This window comes from Schistocerca gregaria, chromosome 1, assembly GCF_023897955.1.
Source record: "Schistocerca gregaria isolate iqSchGreg1 chromosome 1, iqSchGreg1.2, whole genome shotgun sequence".
Classification (NCBI taxonomy): domain Eukaryota; kingdom Metazoa; phylum Arthropoda; class Insecta; order Orthoptera; family Acrididae; genus Schistocerca; species Schistocerca gregaria.
In genome coordinates this window covers 861,458,999-861,479,133 of record NC_064920.1, presented here as the reverse complement: position 1 = coordinate 861,479,133, position 20,135 = coordinate 861,458,999, and the positions used below count along the sequence as shown (strand labels likewise).

Here is a 20,135-nt window from a genome sequence, read left to right as displayed (position 1 = left end):
GTTGGACCAGCGTTCGTGCTGGACCTGCAGACCGCGTGAGACGACGCTTCATCCAGTCCCAAACATGCTCAATGGGGGTCAGATCCGGAGATCTTGCTGGCCAGGGTAGTTGACTTACACCTTCTAGAGCACGTTGGGTGGAACGGGATACATGCAGACGTGCATTGTCCTGTTGGAACAGCAAGTTCCCTTGCCGCTCTAGGAATCGTAGAACGTTGCTTCGATGACGGTTTGGATGTACCGTGCACTATTCAGTGTCCCCTCGACGATCACCAGAGGTGTACGGCCAGTGTAGGAGATCGTTCCCCACACCATGATGCCGGGTGTTGGCCCTGTGTGCCTCGGTCGTATGCAGTCTTGATTGTGGCGCTCACCTGCACGGCGCCAAACACGCATACGACCATCATTGGCACCAAGGCAGAAGCGACTCTCATCGCTGAAGACGACACGATTCCATTCGTCCCTCCATTCACGCCTGTCGCGACACCACTGGAGGCGGGCTGCACGATATAGGGGCGTGAGCGGAAGACGGCCTAACGGTGTGCGGGACCGTAGCGCAGCTTCATGGAGACGGTTGCGAATGGTCCTCGCCAATACCCCAGGAGCAACAGTGTCCCTAATTTGCTGGGAAGTGGCGGTGCGGTCCCCTACGGCACTGCGTAGGATCCTACGGTCTTGGCGTGCATCCGTGCGTCGCTGCGGTCCGGTCCTAGGTCGACGGGCACGTGCACCTTCCGCCGACCAATGGCGACAACATCGATGTACTGTGGAGACCTCACGCCCCACGTGTTGAGCAATTCGGCGGTACGTCCACCCTGCCTCCCGCATGCCCACTATACGCCCTCGCTCAAAGTCCGTCAACTGCACATACGGTTCACGTCCACGCTGTCGAGGCATGCTACCAGTGTTAAAGACTGCGATGGAGCTCCGTATGCCACGGCAAACTGGCTGACACTGACGGCGGCGGTGCACAAATGCTGCGCAGCTAGCGCCATTCGACGGCCAACACCGCGGTTCCTGGTGTGTCCGCTGTGCCGTGCGTGTGATCATTGCTTGTACAGCCCTCTCGCAGTGTCCGGAGCAAGTATGGTGGGTCTGACACACCGGTGTCAATGTGTTCTTTTTTCCATTTCCAGGAGTGTATGATCGGGCATCCAGCGGGAAACGGTGCAATATCAGCAAATTCTTACAAACAGACGTCATTACACGGCATCAGAAGATAAACAACGAAACACTTCAACACCGATCAGACAAAGCGTACAACTCGATTTAATTGGTAACAGCTTGAAAATCTACTAACTTAACATCGAGTCAGTATCACCATCAAAAAGCACATATAATGCTGGAGAATTGCGTACTAAGGAAAATGCAGATCTGTGTAAAATTACTGATTACTTCGAGGGGATAAATGACGGTAGCCATGAAAAATTCTATGCTAACAACGTTATTAGCAATACCATCAAAAATCTCAACATGCATCTCAAATATGCATCTAGTGGACATGACAGCATTACAGCTCAGGTGGCGATTATTATTGTTGACCTACTATTGCCCATGATTACAGATATCTTCAACTAATTTTTCACCTCAAACTTTTTCTGAAATTGGAGAATATAGACTTGCTGCGCCACTACCAATAAGGACGTTGCCACCGCACCGTCTGATTACCGAACTACTTGCATTCTTTCGGCACTGTTCAAATCAACTTACTCTACGGATACCAGTCAGCTTTCTGCAATATATCGCAGTACAATAACCACTTAAACAAATGTAACACACGATGGATGGACTTCAAAAGTTTACTTGATAAACGTAGCAATCTAAATTTCTCTCGATTTGTAGTGCAATGGTTTGTCTCGTACCTGACATTCGCCCAACAATGCGTCAAGGGTAAGCGTAGACTAGATATGGTTTAAATTCAAAGAAATAGTGTCGGCATTAATTGAGAGATATATACCAAATAAACTATTAAGAGACAGTACTGATCTTCCGTGGTACACAGAACGGTCAGAACACTGTTGCAGAAGCATCGAAAAAGCATGGCAAATTTCAAAGAACGCAGAAAACCCAATTTTGGCTACGTTTTGCAGAAGGTCGAAATGTAGCTCGAACTTCAATGTGAGATACTTTCGGCAGTTTCCCCAACGAAACACTGTCTCGAACTCTGGCTCGAAATCCAAAGAGATTCTCGTCGTACGTAAATCACACCAGCGGAAAGACACAATCAACATCTTCACTGCGTGATAGCAATGGTCGAGTTTCGGATGACGGTGTCACTTAAGCAGGGTTACGAAATCCAGTTTTCCGAAATTCTTTTGCCAAAGAAGATGAAGTAAATATTCCAGAACCCTAATATAGAACAACTGTCACCATAAGTAACTTAGAAGTAGACATACTACGTGTAGCGAAGTAGCTGAAGTTAGTTAATAATAAGGCCTCAGGTCCAGATTGTAATGTCAGGTTCCTTTCAGAATACGGTGATACAACTGTTCCCTCGTCGAAGGATCTGGACCTAAAGCATAGGTTACATCAATACCCAACAAAGGAGAAAGGAGTATCCTGCTGAATACAGACCCATTTCGCTAAAATCGAGATGATGTAGGCTTTTAGGAACGTATAACGTGTTCGACCATTATGAATTAAAACGAATAAAACGATTTATTGATAATTTAGAAAAATATCGTTCTTGTGAATCACAACCAGCTCTTTATTCTCACGAAGTAATGAGTGCTGCTAACAGGAGATGTTAAATTAAGTTCATATTTTTAGTTCTCTAGAAGATATTCGACACCGTTCCTCATAACCATCTAATCAAACTGCTTGCCTATGTAGTATCTCCTTCGCTGTACGACTGGAATCGTAATTTCTTATCAGAAAGATCACAGTTCGTAGTAATTTACAGACAGTCATCGAGAAAAAGAGAAGTAATATCTGGCGTTCCCCAAAGAAGTGTTTTAGGTCCTCTGCTGTTCCTGATTTACATAAACGACATGTGAGACAATCTGAGCAGCCCTCTAAGACCGTTAACATTCACCATCTTGTAAAGTCATCAGTTGATCAAAAAAATTGTAAAATGATGTAGACGAGATATCTGTATGGTGAAAAGAGGCAGATGACTCTAAATAATGAAAAGTCAGTCAGTCAGATAATGAAAAGTCAGTCAGATGAGTACTAAAAGAAACTTGCTAAATTTCTGTTACATGGTAAATCACACAAATCTAAAGGCTGAAAATTCAGCTAAATACTTAGAGATTACAATTATCAGCACGTAACTTAAATTGGAACGATCATATAGGCAATGTTTTGGGGAAAACAAACGAAAGACTGCTGTTTTCGGAAGTACACTGAGAAAATGCGACAGACATTTTAAATATACTGCCTACACTATGCTTGTCCACCTTATTCTAGAGTGCCGCTCTGCACGGTGACTTCCGCATCAGATAGGGTTGACAGAGGACATCGAAAAGGTTCAAAGGAGGATATCTCGTTTTATATTATCTCGAAATAGGAGAGAGAATGCCACAGATATGATACGCGAATTAAGTTGGCATTCATTAAAACAGAGGCGCTTTTCGTTGCTGCAGTACCTTCTCATGAAATTTCAAACACTAACATCGTCCTCAGACTCTGAAAAATTTTGTTGGCGCCCACCCACATGGGGAAAAATGGTCATCATAATGAAAAAAGAGAAATCCGAGCTGGCACGGAAACATGTGTTTGTTTTTTCCTGCACACTTTTAGAGAATGGAAAGGTAGAAAAATAGCTTCGAGGTAGTTCGATGAACCATCTGCCAGACGCTGACTACATCATATACAGGGTGTTACAAAAAGGTACGGATACACTTTCAGAAAACATTCCTCACACACAAAGAAAGAAAATATGTTACGTGGACATGTGTCCAGATACGCCTGCTTTCCACGTTAAACCTCATTTTATTACTTCTGTTCAAATCACATTAATCATGCAATGGAAATACACAGCAACAGAACGTACCAGCGTTACTTCACTTTGTTACAGGAAATGTTCAAAATGTCCTCCGTTAGTGAGGAAACATACATCCACCCTCCGTCGCATGGAATCCCTGATGCGCTGATGCAGCCCTGGAGAATGGCGTATTGTATCACAGCCGTCCACAATACGAGCACGAAGAGTGTCTACATTTGGTACCGGGGTTGCGTAGACAAGAGCTTTCAAATGCCCCCCTAAATGAAAGTCAAGGGGGTTGAGGTGAGGAGAGCGTGGAGGATATGGAATTGGTCCGCCTCTATCAATCCATCGGTCACCGAATCTGTTGTTGAGAAGCGTACGAACACTTCCACTGAAATGTGCACGAGCTCTATCGTGCATGAACCACATGTTGTGTCGTACTTGTAAAGGCACATGTTCTAGTAGCAGAGGTAGAGTATCCCGTATGAAATCATTATAACGTGCTGCATTGAGCGTAGGTGGAAGAACATGGAGCCCAATCAAGACATCACCAACAATGCCTGCCCAAACGTTCACAGAAAATCTGTGTTGACAACGTGATTGCACAGTTCGGAGCGGATTCCCTTCATCCCACAGATGCTGATTGTGAAAATTTACAATTTGATCACGTTGGAATGAAGCCTCATCCGTTAAGAGAACATTTGCACTGAAATGGGGATTGACACATTGTTGGATGAACCATTCGTAGAAGTGTACCCGTGGAGGCCAATCAGCTGCTGATAGCGCCTGCACACGCTGTATATGGTACGGAAACAACTGGTTCTCCCGTAGCACTCTCCATACGGTAACGTGGTCAACGTTATCTTGTACAGCAGCAACTTCTCTGACGCTGACATTAGGGTTATCGTCAACTGCACGAAGAATTGCCTCGTCCATTGCAGGTGTACTCGTCGTTCTAGGTCTTCCCCAGTCGCGAGTCATAGGCTGAAATGTTCCGTGCTCCCTAAAACGCCGATCAATTACTTCGAACGTCTTCCTGTCGGGACACCTTCGTTCAGGAAATCTGTCTCGATACAAACGTACCGCGACACAGCTATTGCCCCGTGCTAATCCATACATCAAATGGGCATGTCCCAACTCCGCATTTGTAAACATTGCACTGACTGCAAAACCACGTTCGTGATGAACACTAACCTGCTGATGCTACGTACTGATGTGCTTGATGCTAGTACTGTAGAGCAATGAGCCGCATGTCAACACAAGCACCGAAGTCAAAATTACCTTCCTTCAGTTGGGCCAACTGGCGGTGAATCGAGGAAGTACAGTACATATTGACGAAACTAAAATGAGCTCTAACATGGAAATTGAGCGTTTCCGGACACATGTCCGCGTAACATCTTTTCTTTATTTGTGTGTGAGGAATGTTTCCTCAAAGTTTGGCCGTACCTTTTTGTAACACCCTGTAGACGTAGCTGTAAAGTCCGGCAACATAAAGCCGCAATGGGGACAGGTAGTTCGAGGCATTCTTCACGGTCGTTATGAGACTTTACCCTTTACCCCTTACACCTGGTGCTTCAGAAGGCCTCACTTTCCGTGGCAACTTCCAAGGCTAGAATGACGGCGGCGGCAGCGCTGTAACGCGGAGGGCACTAACCGCGAGAGCTACGCTAGGAGCGCCTTCCTGAGTGACGGGGAAAGTCTACGGTGCCCTACAAGCCAGAACGTTGTGTGTACAGGAAGAGCGTACATCACGAGTAACCTGGAGGCACCGGCGAACGTGCGGGCCGGATGGACTTGAACGCGTTCCTGGGCTGCTGTGATTGAGTTGGCAGCCGTTGAAAATATGCTGGCCGATACGTCGCGGTAAGGTACGGTCTGTGCAGTTTGCTGTAGAAGTGTTTAGCCTGCCTGGTCCGGGAAGACACTGCACAACGATGAGCACCGCGGAAGACTGAACGTCAGAGGAAGCCAGGAAGTGCCTCCTGGGCAGCCGCTGTGTACTCTGCGGCAGATGCGAAGAGTGTAGTGAACGAGCAGTAAAGGCACGCCGGGCTCTATTTGCCAAGAATCTATCCGTCCCGTCTGTCCCTAGAAGGCACAAACTGTGGAAGCGTCTTCAGCTGTGTGTGTTGGCATACAGTGCTTCCCTGGAAACTTGGTCCGCATTGTTATTAATTATCTATCGATTAACTGTCAGTTCAATAAGCCACGGATGCAAACTACTAACGCGAATTCCTTACTGAAGAATGGAAAAACTGGTAGAAGCCAGCCTCGGAGAAGATCAGTTTGGAGTCCATGGAAATGTTGGAACACGTGAGGCAATTCTGACCCTACGACTTACCTTAGAAAATAGATTAAGAAAAGGTAAACCTACGTTCCTAGCATTTGTAGACTTAGAGAAAGCTTTTGACAATGCTGACTGGAATACTCTCTTTCAAATTCTGAAGGTGGCAGGGATAAAATACAGGGAGCGAAAGGCAATTTACAATTTGTACAGAAACCAGATGGCAGGGGAGGGATATGAAAGGGAAGCAGTGGTTGGGAAGGGAGTGAGACTGGGTTGTGGCCTCTGCCCGATGTTATTCAATCTGTATATTGAGCAAGCAGTAAAGGAAATAAAAGAAAAACTCGGAGTAGGAATTAAAATCCACGGAGAAGAAATGAAAATTTTGAGGTTCGCCGATGACATTGTAATTCTGTCAGACACAGCAAAGGACCTGGAAGAGCAGCTGAACGGAATGGACAGTCTCTTGAAAGGAGGATATAAAATGAACATCAACAGAAGCAAAACGAGGATAATGGCGTGTAGTCGAATTAAATCGGGTGATGCTGCGGGAATTAGATTAGAAAATGAGAGGCTTAAAGTAGTAAACGAGTTTTGCTATTTGGGGAGCAAAATAACTGATGATGGTCGAAGTAGAGAGGATATAAAATGTAGCCTGGCAATGGTAATTAAAGCGTTTCTGAAGAAGAGAAATTTGTCAACATCAAGTATAGATTTAAGTGTCAGGAAATCGTTTCTGAAAGTATTTGTATGGAGTGTAGCCATGTATGGAAGTGAAACATGGACGATAAATGGTTTAGACAAGAAGAGAATAGAAGCTTTCGAAATGTGGTGCTACAGAAAAATGGTGAAGATTAGATGGGTAGAACACATAACTAATGAGGAAGTATTGAATAGGATTGCGAAGAAGAGAAGTTTGTGGCACAACTTGACCAGAAGAAGGGATCGGTTGGTAGGACATGTTCTGAGGCACCAAGGGATCACCAATTTAGTATTGGAGGGCAGCGTGGAGGGTAAAAATCGTAGAGGGAGACCAAAAGATGAATACACCAAACAGAGTCAGAAGGATGTAGGTTGCAATAGGTACTGGGAGATGAAGAAGCTTGGGACTGAAGACCACAACAAACAACATCTATCGATACCATCGGAAGCGTACACATGGGTGGAAGTAGAATACGTTCTGTGCACGTGCAATTCTACCCAGTACTACATCGACTAGATATATTAATGTTTATTCAACAAATGAACTAACTGACAGCACAACACAACATTAACTGGGGAATTGCTGTAGCGCCAACACATTATTATTATCTGTCATTATTATTATGATATTATTATTAATACTATCGTTATTATCCGTAATAATGGTCAGATCCGAAGCATTATCAGTCTCCAATGTGTGCTAGTTCAGAAAAAAAGGAGTCCGTCAATAATATTATTTAGAAACTGTAAGCATAATGCATGCATATAACTTGATTTAAATGGGTGAAGCAAGTGCCGCAGAGGAAGCATATTTTTTGCCAAGTGTTGACCTCTATATGGATAGTTATCTTTGTTTTCTGCAGAGAAATTGTATTTAGCACTAGCGATGCAATCTGAATCAGTTAATTAGCCTCTAGAAAATTTTGCTAGAAGTAAAACTGAACTAAACTTGGTCCGAACAGGTCTTGTGAGGGCCAACAGTTTCGACCGACCGCCTTGTCATCCTCAGACGTTAGACGTCACTGGACTCGTATATGGAAGGGCATGTGGTCAGGTTTTGTCACACGACGAGGCCCATACAACGGGCTTAAAGTGAATCTGCTACAGCTTGTTAATATAAGTGACAAAACCTTATGGTTATGCATCAAGTTTTATAAAGTTGACTTAGGACATGGCCTGTTTTAGGCAAACATTTAAATAATATTTCATGTTCTGAAGAGGACGTAATTACTAACGTTGAAACCTAGGTAAACGATACAGTTAGCCTGCAACTGTAGGCTGTATATTCTCATATAAACAATATCAGTTGCTGTCACTGCGTAAAAATGTCAAAAATTATGCATGTGGTCCGCGCACCTCTCTCGCTGTCGTTTTCAGCTTTCGTGACCAGAACCGCTACTTCTCAGTCAAGTAGCTCCCCAATTAGCCTCACAGTGGCTGAATGCAATCCGTTTGCCAACAGCGCGCGGCAGACCCGGACAATCACCCATCCAATGGTTCAAATGGCTCTGAGCACTATGCGACTTAACTGCTGAGGTCATCAGTCACCTAGAACTTAGAACTATTTAAACCTAACTAACCTAAGGACATCACACACATCCATGCCCAAGACAGGATTCGAACCTGCGACCGTAGCTTTTGCTCGGTTCCAGACTGTAGCGCCCAGAACCGCACGGCCACTCCGGCCGGCTCACCCATCCAAGTGGTAGCCAATCCAGACAGCGTTTAACTTCGGTGATGTGGCGGGAACAGGTGTTACCACTGAGGCTGTTGACTGTTAGAAATAAGCAGTACCAATTATTGCCTCCCTGACTCATTAGTTCATGGTTTAATAAAACATCTAAACAACTAAATATCTATTATATTTACTCATATTAAAAGGAAATACGGCTGGTGTGGCCGGGCGGTTCTGGGCGCTTCAGTCTGGAACCGCACGACCACTACGGTCGCAGGCTCGAATCCTGCCTCGGGGATGGATGTGTGTGATGTCCTTAGGTTAGTTAGGTTTAAGTAGTTCTAAGTTCTAGGGGACAGATGACCTCAGATGTTAAGTCCCATAGTGCTCAGAGCCATTTTTTTAAAAGGAAATTTTTTCACGGAAAGTTTACTCAGTCGCTAATGTTGAACATGGAGACGGCGTAGGGATTGTTGTAATGGCTAATATCTGATAGCTGTGAGTGTTAATGGTCAAGAAAGGTTTGGAACCACTGCTAAAGATGAACAGTGGTGTGAGTACATGGCAGATATTGAATGTGTCCAACGTCAGTGGAACTTTTCACCGCGTAACGCAACGCAGCTTGCCCAGAGGACACGGACGGGCAGTTTTTAGTCATTTTTAGGACTCTGAGAAAGGTCGAATCACTGACATGTAGAACAAGGCAACATTACGCCAAAAGATCAGATAGCCATTTCGCTGTAGGACTACGACTGCGGAAGGAATGGTGATGAGACGGAGTCAGGAAGGTAGCATGGCAAGAAGGCTGGGCACCGTTTCTTCCGGAAGGACTACATCACGAGAAGATGGTAGGGTTGTTCCACTGCCTCTGACGGAACAAACGGATGGAAACAGCTGAAATGGGAATAGAGATCACAGAGAAAGTGTTACCACTAACCGTCAGGAACAGAGTACTGAGAGCTGAGTTCAGATCTGGAGTTTCCACGCCGCACACCACAGGGACAACAGAGACTGCCATGACGCAGAGCCAGAGGCCACTGGGAACATGAACGGCAATCTGTGATTCCAAGATGAGTGTCTTTTCATTATGTAAACGGACTGTTGAGAGATTACAGGAAGCAGTCATTCGCAAGACCCACGCATTGACAACTCCTGTTGTCATAGCGTAGGGCACTATGGGCACTACTAGATACAAGCATGAAAACTGGACTGATCTACTAATTGTTGAAGGAAGGCAGAAATCGTCATTGTATGGCAAAAAAGATGGTAGCTGTTGGCATACCCTTCATGATCAGGGTACCAAATGACATACTCCTGTATGATAATTCATGATCCTACACTGCAGTTCACACTAAAATCCCCGTTGGGAATATACGGATCCTTTATTAGCCTGCTCAGTCCCTATCTGTCGGCCAAAGGTGCATTGTGGGATGTGATCGGACGACGTGTGCTTAGATACAAACCGTCAGTCGACAATCTTCATGAACTGGCATGGCATGCGTACTCGTGCTCATGGCGGCTACATAGGTTACAGATTCTGGTGGTGGACAGCCCTTCAGAACTGAATGAAATGTACAGTGGTTGGGCGAATATATGGAAACAAGGCGAGAAATGAGTTCCTGAAGTTAGATGCAGTTGCTAGACAAGCCTGCAGCTTGCGCTGTTGTATTTGACCACGAACGGCGCCTGTGCGATGTTCTCAATACGTCGTAACTGTCGGTGGTAGTCATATCAGTGCTCTGTCTGGTTGTCCGTGCATTATGTCGGAGCTAACTGAAATCGAACGTGACAAATATGTTGTGTTCGTATTGTGTGTGCTTCGGTAGCAAATGTAGTGGAAGTGATTGGTGTTTCAAGAGGAACTGTACATAAGACGCATAGTGTACCCAAGGAATTCGGTGGAGCTTCATCCGCTAACTGACAAAGTGTGTGTTACGTGACAGTGACGGATGGTCGTTGAAGACGATTATGACGAGAAATGACAGGACGCCAGCTGCAGAAGTTACAGCAGAACAGAATGTTGCACTCGTGAAAATTGTCAGCATGTGGACAAAAAAAGGAAGCTCCAGAAGCACGGAAATGCAGGACGAAAAGGAATTCCAAAAGCACTTGTCAGTGATGAAAATGCCCGTAACAGGAAAAGATCGTACCAAATCCATAAAACCTGAACAATAGAGCAATGGGAAAAAAATCATTTGCTAGGATTGCGAGGGTAATCCCAGAAGTAAAGTCTCCTATTTTTTATAAGTACATAGACCGTTTATTTCTACAATGGTTTACATCATTTTAAAGCTTGAACGTTTAGCTATTTTTCAACATAATCACCATTTTTGTCGATGCATTTTTGTAGACGTTGTGACAGATTTTATATGCCCATGTCATACCAGCTCGCCGCCATGCTGTTCAGAAAGTTATGAACATCTTCTTTCACCTCGTCGTCGGAGCTGAATCGCTTTCCGGCCGAATATTCTTTTAACCTGGGTAACAGGTGATAGTCATTGGGCGACAAATCAGGACTTTAGGGTGGGTGGGTGAAGCTGTTGCAGGAGAGCAACGGTTTGCCGAGCGATGTGTGGAAGAGCGTTGTCATGAAGAACGGGTACGCCCTTGCTCAACATTCCTCTTCTACTGTTCTTAATTGCCCGTTTTAGTTTTTTCAGAGTCTGACAGTACCTATCAGCATTAATTATGGTCCCAGCGAGTCAGCTCCGACGACGAGGTGAAAGAAGAGGTTCATAACTTTTGAACAGCATGGCGGTGAGGTAGTATGACATGGGCATACTAAAACTGCCACAGCATCTACAAAAATGCATCGAAAGAAATGGTAATTATGTCGAAAAATAGCTAAATGTCCAAGCTAAAAACTGATGTAAACCATTGTAGAAATTAACAGGTCTAAGTACTTATATAAAATAGACCTTCCTTTTGGAATTAACCTCGCTGCTTTCACACTATCTCGAACCTATGGGCTAAGTTACATCGCAAGAGTGAAACATGGTGGAAGTCGGTTATGACTTCGGCAACCATATCGTAGTATTCTACGAGCGTCATGGCTTGTCTGCAACGTCGGATTACTGTCAAAAATTGTGTGATAATTTAGACTGATCAGGTCCATCTCATGGTAAAACGTTTGTTCGCCGATGACGATTCTGTGTTCTAGGACAACAGGGCCACTGGTCATTCAGCTCGCATCGTCCAGGACTGGTTTTGTGAGCCCGAGGACGAGTTGTTGCATCTCCTCCGGAAATCACAGTCAACACATCTCAGCATTATGGAGCCATTGTGGCGTACTTTCGAGATAAGGGTATGTGATCGCGATCATCCTCCATCTTCGTTATCTGAATTGTCACTATTTTGCGAGAAGAATTGTATAACATTCCGCTTAAACCAGTGCAGATCCTGCATTTACCCATCTCGAGACGGCTTGTAATTGTTTTGAATGTCAATGATTTCCCTACACCGCATTAGGGGTGGCAATGTGTTTCTTTATTTAGTTCGCATCATGTTTGATATGCAATGAATATTTCTACAAAGTTCGATAGATATAGGCTTCCAAAATTCTCGGTTTACGTCAAGTATTTTGCCTTTAGAATTCAATTTTAAACAATATAATGTCGTTCGTCTTAATTATATACGGATAGATGATGACGTTAGTGTTGAGTTCCCTGAGCATACAATAACGAAAAAAATGGTTCAAATGGCTCTGAGCACTATGGGACTTAACAACTGTGGTCATCAGTCCCCTAGAACTTAGAACTACGTAAACCTAACTAACCTAAGGACATCACACACATCCATGACTGAGGCATGCAGTCGCGCGGTTCCAGACTAAACGCCTAGAACCGCTAGACCACCGCGGCCGGCTCATACAATAACAATAGCAGTCATTCATGTCGTGAACTATGCTCCGTAGACGTAGTACATTGACGGAAAAAAAATATTATATCTATATAGACGACGTCGACTTTGATCCGATGATGGCATATGCCACCTGGGGGATAATACAAGTACTGATAATGGTTTCAAAGTCATCCGCCAAAAATATTGTGTAGTTGTAAAGCAGCTACAGCCCTACTTGCGTCTACTCTTTAATAAGGGATACTCACAGCCCGGAGGCACAGTGTGGTGCAGAAGCACTTGTGCTTCCTATGGCCAACTGAGCGAGTCTGGAAGAGATCAAATTGTGGCCTTCCGAATGGTGGGATGTTCCTTTCGGAGAATTGACGCGTAAGTTTGGGGTACTGCGTCAGGTATGCAACGACGCTGGTATCAGTGGTCACGTAAACCTCCTCACACCCGCACACGAGGCTCTGGACATCCACGCATCGTCGTATTGTAAGGGACAGTAGAGGCAGATAGTACAGCTACCATAGCACTGCTAAATGCGCTTGTGAGCACAGACATGTCAAAACAAACTGTTGCGAACCGGTTTTTAGCGGTGGGTCTACGGCCACGCACTCCTGTAGCCGGCTTCCACTCACGCCACAGCATCGACAAGCACAGCTCAACTGGTGACGTCAGAGGATCAGTTGGAAGATAGAATGGCGCGCCGTGGTCTTCAGCGATAAACGCAGATTCTACCTGCACGCAAGTGTTGGTTGCCTGCGTGTACGACGCAGACGTGGTGAGCGCTGTGTCGAGAGTGCATTCATCCAACACTGACTCCATCCGAGGTCTTATGGCCTGGGCTGCGATAAGCTACAACTCGCGTTGACCTTTGGTATTTCTAGAGAGGACGCTAACCAGAGCTCGGTACATGCAGAACATTTTTAGATCCGTTCTTTTGCCGTCCTTACAACAGTCAGATGATGTGTTGTTCCAATAGGATAATGCTCACCTACACACTGCCCGTCAAACTTAACGTGCTCTGCAAGACGTGAATCAGCTTCCCTGGACAACACGGTCTCCGGACTTGTCTCCAGTTGAGCACGTGTTGGATCTGATCGGATGAGAAGTGACTCGTGCAACTCGTCCTTCAACAACTCTTTCACAGCGAGGTGAGCAGGCGTGGCATAACGTATCCCAGGACAAGTACTCGCCATTTGTACGGTCGACTGGATGCCAGTGTCATCTCCTGCATTGCCTCCCGTAGAGGCTACACAACGTAAAAAATTGTTCAAATAGCTCTGAGCACTATAGTTAGAGTGTTTAGATACCGTGCTCTCTACCATATCACATGCTTCCATCATTAATTCACATTAAATTTTACAACCAGGGCTTATTAAAATGATGATTCGATAATTCTCTCATATGCAAGCATCCTCCTAGCATGGTACTGGGATTGTTGCATTGTCCTTGAAGCCTGAGGTTGATTCATCTGTCTTCCATATCCCATATAACAAACAGAATGGTCTTTCATGCTTAGTTCTCGTATGGATCTTAACATTTCTAAGGGAATCTCGTCCTCATATCTTCATCCACTTCGTTTTCCCTTTTCATAATACTGGCTTAAAGCTTCTGTTCAAAAATGGTTCAAATGGCTCTGAGCACTGTGGGACATTACTTCTGAGGTCATCAGACCCCTAGAACTTAGAACTACTTAAACCTAACTAACCCAAGGACATCACACACATCCATGCCCGAGGCAGGATTCGAACCAGCGACCCTAGCGGTCACGCGGTTCCAGACTGTAGCGCCTAGAACCGCTCGGTCACCCCGGCCGGCTACACAGCGTACTAACATGTCCCATGGCTCGATACATGGTACCTCAGAACCGCTAGTGCTATTGATCTGTAAAGGTAATCATTTTATGCACTGTCTTGACTGAATTGGAAACCTCTAAAAGGTGTACTAATTTTTTTCCGGCATTGCATTTAGGATAATAATGGCACAGTTAGTACATTTAATACAATAAATACCTCGTTGTACACGACGTATATGGCAATAAGATGCCGCCAGGAGCTTCGCGTGCTGTCCGCCGCTGAGATTCTCCCAGTGAGGCCGGTTCCGCGGGGCAGAAAACAGGCAGTGGCGGCCACAGGGAGGGACGGGTCCTCGATTGGCCAACGCAAGCCTGTCAGCCGGCCGCCTCTGCAAGACAATCCGCGGCAGGCCGGCTTTGATAAGCCAGCTGTATCGGGTGACCCGCGTCGCACAAAGACCCTAAAACTGACAGCGGCCGCCGCCATATTTCTCGGGCCAGCGGATAGCGCCATTACCCGGTGCGGCCCGGCCGCGCCGGAATCGCGCGTCTCGGAGCACGCGCGCGGGAAAGGCGACATTCGGAACGGACAGCCGCCCAGCCGGCCTGTGAGCGGGGATTCTGTGAGGAGGCGCTGCGGGTGATACGCCATCTCTGAGGCTGAGTCTCGTGCAGGCGGAGACTCCCCCACAAAGTAACGAGGTGGTCTGCGGAAGCGTGTCTTACACAGGCGCCTCCGAACTATACGTAGCCAGGGCGTCTCCGTGCTCTTCCACCACTACCTGAGTTCGTTCCTATTCTTCAAAAAAACGCCTATGGTTTCTCCAGCTCCGTAAGTCGGTCACCTATCTACCGAGAAAAAAAAAAACGACACTGTAGCGGGACTTTGAATTTGGCTGCGCTACACTCGTTCCCTCAGATTTAAATTATACCGTCGCAGCGGTATGAGCGCTCGACGGCAGAGAAAATACTAAAATTGTAACTTTTTTCGTTTTCTATCCGTCTTTGTCTCTCGAGAGCGGAAGCTTAATGCAGACGTAAAAAACGTATTAGCTAGTCTTGATCTGATTTTAATGTGTAGACATATTGTGGAAGTTGTTATGAAATTCGGAGGATGGAAGTAGCAACGTAAAATAAATCGCATTCAGTGTCAAGATGATTTTTATTTGTATAAATTAGTGATTCCTGGACGATTGCAAGATTTCGTAGCAGACTTTTCACGCAGAAATGAAGTAGGAGATTTTTGAAGACCTGCATGCCGCACGAAAGAAGACGTTAAAATGATAAAGGATGAACTCTTATCTACGCCATTTCCCCCTGTCAGTAACATTTTGTTATTCGCTTCTTTTTTTTCAAATAATTTTTGTAGTGGAAATTGGTTTGAGTTTTGCTCAGAAACGCCACAAGCACCACCCCAACAATAGCTTTTCCGAATCACGAAGTCCGATAACTTTTCTGTAATACGAAGTCCGATTTGCATTTCATTCATTCCCTTTTTTCAAGGTCATTAAAGATTTTAAAAAACCCTTTTTATTCAGCATTTCTTCTCACATTTTCAACCTTTTCTTCTCTTTTTCTTTTTTATTAACCACTACAATACTGATCGTACCGCCTTCTTCAAACAGAACTTCTTAACATATACTCAACAAGATATAGCAAGACCTATGTCGTTTTTCTTCCAACGATTCGCTTTTAAGTTTATCGATCAATCCTGTCACACTTTTAAGTGGTTCATACCGACCTATTACAAAGCAAAAATAGCATCTCTGAATTCGTCCTATGTCTGTTGTCGTGCAAAATGCTGGAACAACAGATTCGTAAGCACAAGCGTCTTGCATACCATTTCCTTTATGTGCGTTAATTTTCCGAAAAAGCTTTCAACAAATTTAAGTCTTCCATTCATCTTCCCAGACAGTGATTTCACGTGGTCCCCCGTCCATATGTAACGCGTCGACTTGTAATTAGATAATACCGGATTCTTTCTCTCTGTTATAGGTACTATCTCCAATTTATTCAAGTTTAAAGGCACCTGCCATTATTATACCAAGTGAAATATTGTATTTCTTCATATCATACGCTTTTCTCCAAATTGCACCCTCAGCAAACAATCTCAGCAAACATGAGCCTGGTACATGGTGTATGTACACTGAGATCATTAGTGGTCCCATCAGGCCACTCAACCCACCCCCCCACCCCTCCCTCACGTCTCTCGCACGCACGCACTCACACACTCACACACAAACACACACACACACACACACTCGCGCGCGCGCGCACACACACACAATTTGCCATCACCCCCACTTTTAACATCCCGCAGATGCCTAGGATTTTAATAATAATAACACCAAATTTCAAATCAAAAATTAGTAAAGTAACGTCACTGTAACATAACTTCTAATAACTATAGAGGAATACGTCATTTGGAAAGCATGCGTCCGAAAAGTCGAGAAGTATGTTAGTCATGTGAATGATTTAAGAACGGAAGCAGCCATGAATTCTAACAACTTCGACACTGTAATAATTTCCAAACTTCTTTGTACTTTATTTACTGAAAATGCCATTTGCAGTGTAATATTAGTCCAGACGTCGAATTTCATGAGAACAAAAAATTATACAACTCATGTGTTACCTTCTAAATTCAAAATTAGAATGTGTCCAAACTTAACAATCAACTTAAATATTGCATTTATATGTACGTGTGCAGGTCTGAGACTTCAGGATATTTACAATTTAAATGAACATTGAAGTATCGAGATGCGTACTTTGTGTCGTGGAACAATCTACCATCCATGTCAATGAATGTATGAGCTAAAAATACAAATGTGTTAGCTTTCTAACATACAACCACGATTTTCAGGCTATGCATGAATTTACAGTTGACACAAAAGTATTTTCATACAACTAAAAATATTATTGAACTGCAAAATTTGTAAAAAATATCGTAAATTTATGACGTAAGCCTTACTTATTGATGGGTCATCGTCCTCCTTCTGTTATTCGCTTTCTGAGAGTGTCCATCTCAGGCGTTAAATTACTGAAGTCTTAAAGCAGGTGGTCAGCTGGTTGCTCTCCTCCATCACATACGAGCAGTGCGTCATTATTTTGAATAGTTTATAATAGGATTTCAGTTTTCACGGACTGTTAAGACGGCTCTGGAATTCGATGTAGTGGTGGCTTAATCGCTATACTTGGCAGATCGTAATAAAATACGGTTTTATGTTTCTGCCACGTCCTGTTTGTTCTAAACTGTTCTCCAACTTTTTTTGCTTTATGGCCCTAATTTGTGCTTCGGTGTAACTTACTATTTCCCGCTACTCGGTTGCTCTGTTAGGTAGATAATCAGCTAGTTCACTGCATCAAACCTGTGTATGAGCTTCAGTCCATCCGAAATCTATCTGCCAGTTGCGTTTCTGTAATCTTCTGATTTTTTGATCATATCTCTTTTGTCAAGAAGTTATGATACTTCGGATTTCTTAACGAAACAGATGTTACGCTCTGTCAGTATTCGTTAGACTGTTCATCGTTTCAAGCACTTTTAGAATGTCAATTTTTGTTTGGTTGTTTATTTGTTTTTTCATTATCCACTTAGGGCTGTAATCCATGATTAAGCTTCTGGTTGATACATATTGCAATGCCTAACCTCACTCCGTCGTCTGATTTGGTTCCAACTGCATATTCTTCAAAAGCATAGTAGTTGTTTTCTCCCTTTCCATTTATTCTTGAAAATTCCTCTGAGTGTGGCCAAGTTCTGTGCTACCAGGCCATGTCTATAGCCTTTAGAGTTGACTATGTCGTAACATTTGGCTATTTCTCGTATTTTGGGTGTTATAGGTGTGAGGCCTGCTAATACACACAGCGCTTCATTGTCTGTTGTCCCGCAAGCTTTCACAATCTTTAAATTGATTGAGTGTTGTGCTACATTAATTACTATGCTGTTGCATTGTCGATTCAGTGCTTCTGTCCATATTGGTCAGGAGTGTGCTAATATTAGTATGACGCACGAATAAAAATCAACGTGTAACCTCGCAGCTATGAACATTTCATTTCCCTCTGCGGCTGTGAATATGGGCCTCCAGTCTGTGCCAATGAGAACATTTAAATATTGCAACAGCAATTTCTTGCAATCGTTTCGGCATACGATCGGGCACTTCAATATTTGTGTTATTTTTTATTATTATTTGTAGGTATGGCTAGAGGACAAATGTAAGGATGTAGAGGCTTATCTCACTAGGGGTAAGATATATACTGCCTACAGAAAAATTAAAGAGACCTTTGGAGATAAGTGAACCACTTGTATGAACATCAAGAGCTCAGTTCTAAGCAAAGAAGGGAAAGCAGAAAGGTGGAAGGAGTATATAGAGGGTCTATACAAGGGCGATGTACTTGAGGACAATATTATGGAAATGGAAGAGGATGCAGATGAAGATGAAATGGGGGATACGATACTACGTGAAGAGTTTGACAGAGCACTGAAAGACCTGAGTCGAAACAAGGCCCCCGGAGTAGACAACATTCCATTGGAACTACTGACGGCCTTGGGAGAGCCAGTCCTGACAAAACTCTACCATCTGGTGAGCAAGATGTATAAAACAGGCGAAATACCCTCAGACTTCAAGAAGAATATAATAATTCCCATCCCAAAGAAAGCAGGTGTTGACAGATGTGAAAATTACCGAACTATCAGTTTAATAAGGCACAGCTGCAAAATACTAACACGAATTCTTTACAGACGAATGGAAAAACTAGTAGAAGCCAACCTCGGGAAAGACCAGTTTGGATTTCGTAGAAATACTGGAACACGTGAGGCAATACTGACCTTACGACTTATCTTAGAAGAAAGATTAAGGAAAGGCAAACCTACGTTTCTAGCATTTGTAGACATAGAGATAGCTTTTGACAATGTTGACTGGAATACTCTTTCAAATTCTAAAGGTGGCAGGGGTAAAATACAGGAAGTGAAAGGCTATTTACAATTTGTATAGAAACCAAATGGCAGTTATAAGAGTGGAGGGGCATGAAAGGCAAGCAGTGGTTGGGAAGGGAGTAAGACAGGGTTGTAGCCTCTCCCCGATGTTATTCAATTTGTATATTGAGCAAGCAGTGAAGGAAACAAAAGAAAAATTCTGAGTAGATATTAAAATCCATGGAGAAGAAATAAAAACTTTGAGGTTCGCCGATGACATTGTAATTCTGTCAGAGACAACAAAGGACTTGGAAGAGCAGTTGAATGGAATGGACAGTGTCTTGAGAGGGGTATATAAGATGAATATCAACAAAAGCAAAACGAGGATAATGGAATGTAGTCGAATTAAGTCGGGTGATGCTGAGGGAATTAGATTAGGAAATGAGAGGCTTAAAGTAGTAAAGGAGTTTTGCTATTTGGGGAGCAAAATAACTGATGATGGTCGAAGTAGAGAGGATATAAAATGTAGACTAGCAATGGCAAGGAAAGCGTTTCTGAAGAAGAGAAATTTGTTAACATCGAGTATAGATTTAAGTGTCAGGAAGTCATTTCTGAAAGTATTTGTATGGAGTGTAGCCATGTATGGAAGTGAAACATGGACGATAAATAGTTTGGACAAGAAGAGAATAGAAGCTTTCGAAATGTGGTGCTACAGAAGAATGATGAAGATTAGATGGGTAGATCACATAACTAATGAGGAAGTATTGAATAGGATTGGGGAGAAGAGAAGTTTGTGGCACAACTTGACCAGAAGAAGGGATCGGTTGGTAAGACATGTGATGAGGCATCTAGGGATCACCAATTTAGTATTGGAGGACAGCGTGGAGGGTAAAAATCGTAGAGAGAGACCAAGAGATCAATACACCAAGCAGATTCACAAGGATGTAGGTTTCAGTAGGTACTGGGAGCTGAAGAACCTTGCATAGGATAGAATAGCAT

General features: G+C 43.9%; 1 protein-coding gene across 1 annotated transcript in view; it reads right to left on the bottom strand.

Annotated features, from left to right (window-relative positions):
• LOC126272906 (sodium-dependent serotonin transporter-like) overlaps nucleotides 1-20,135 on the bottom strand; it is a 1,032,532-nt gene that overhangs the window by 767,812 nt on the left and 244,585 nt on the right. The window lies entirely within an intron of this gene.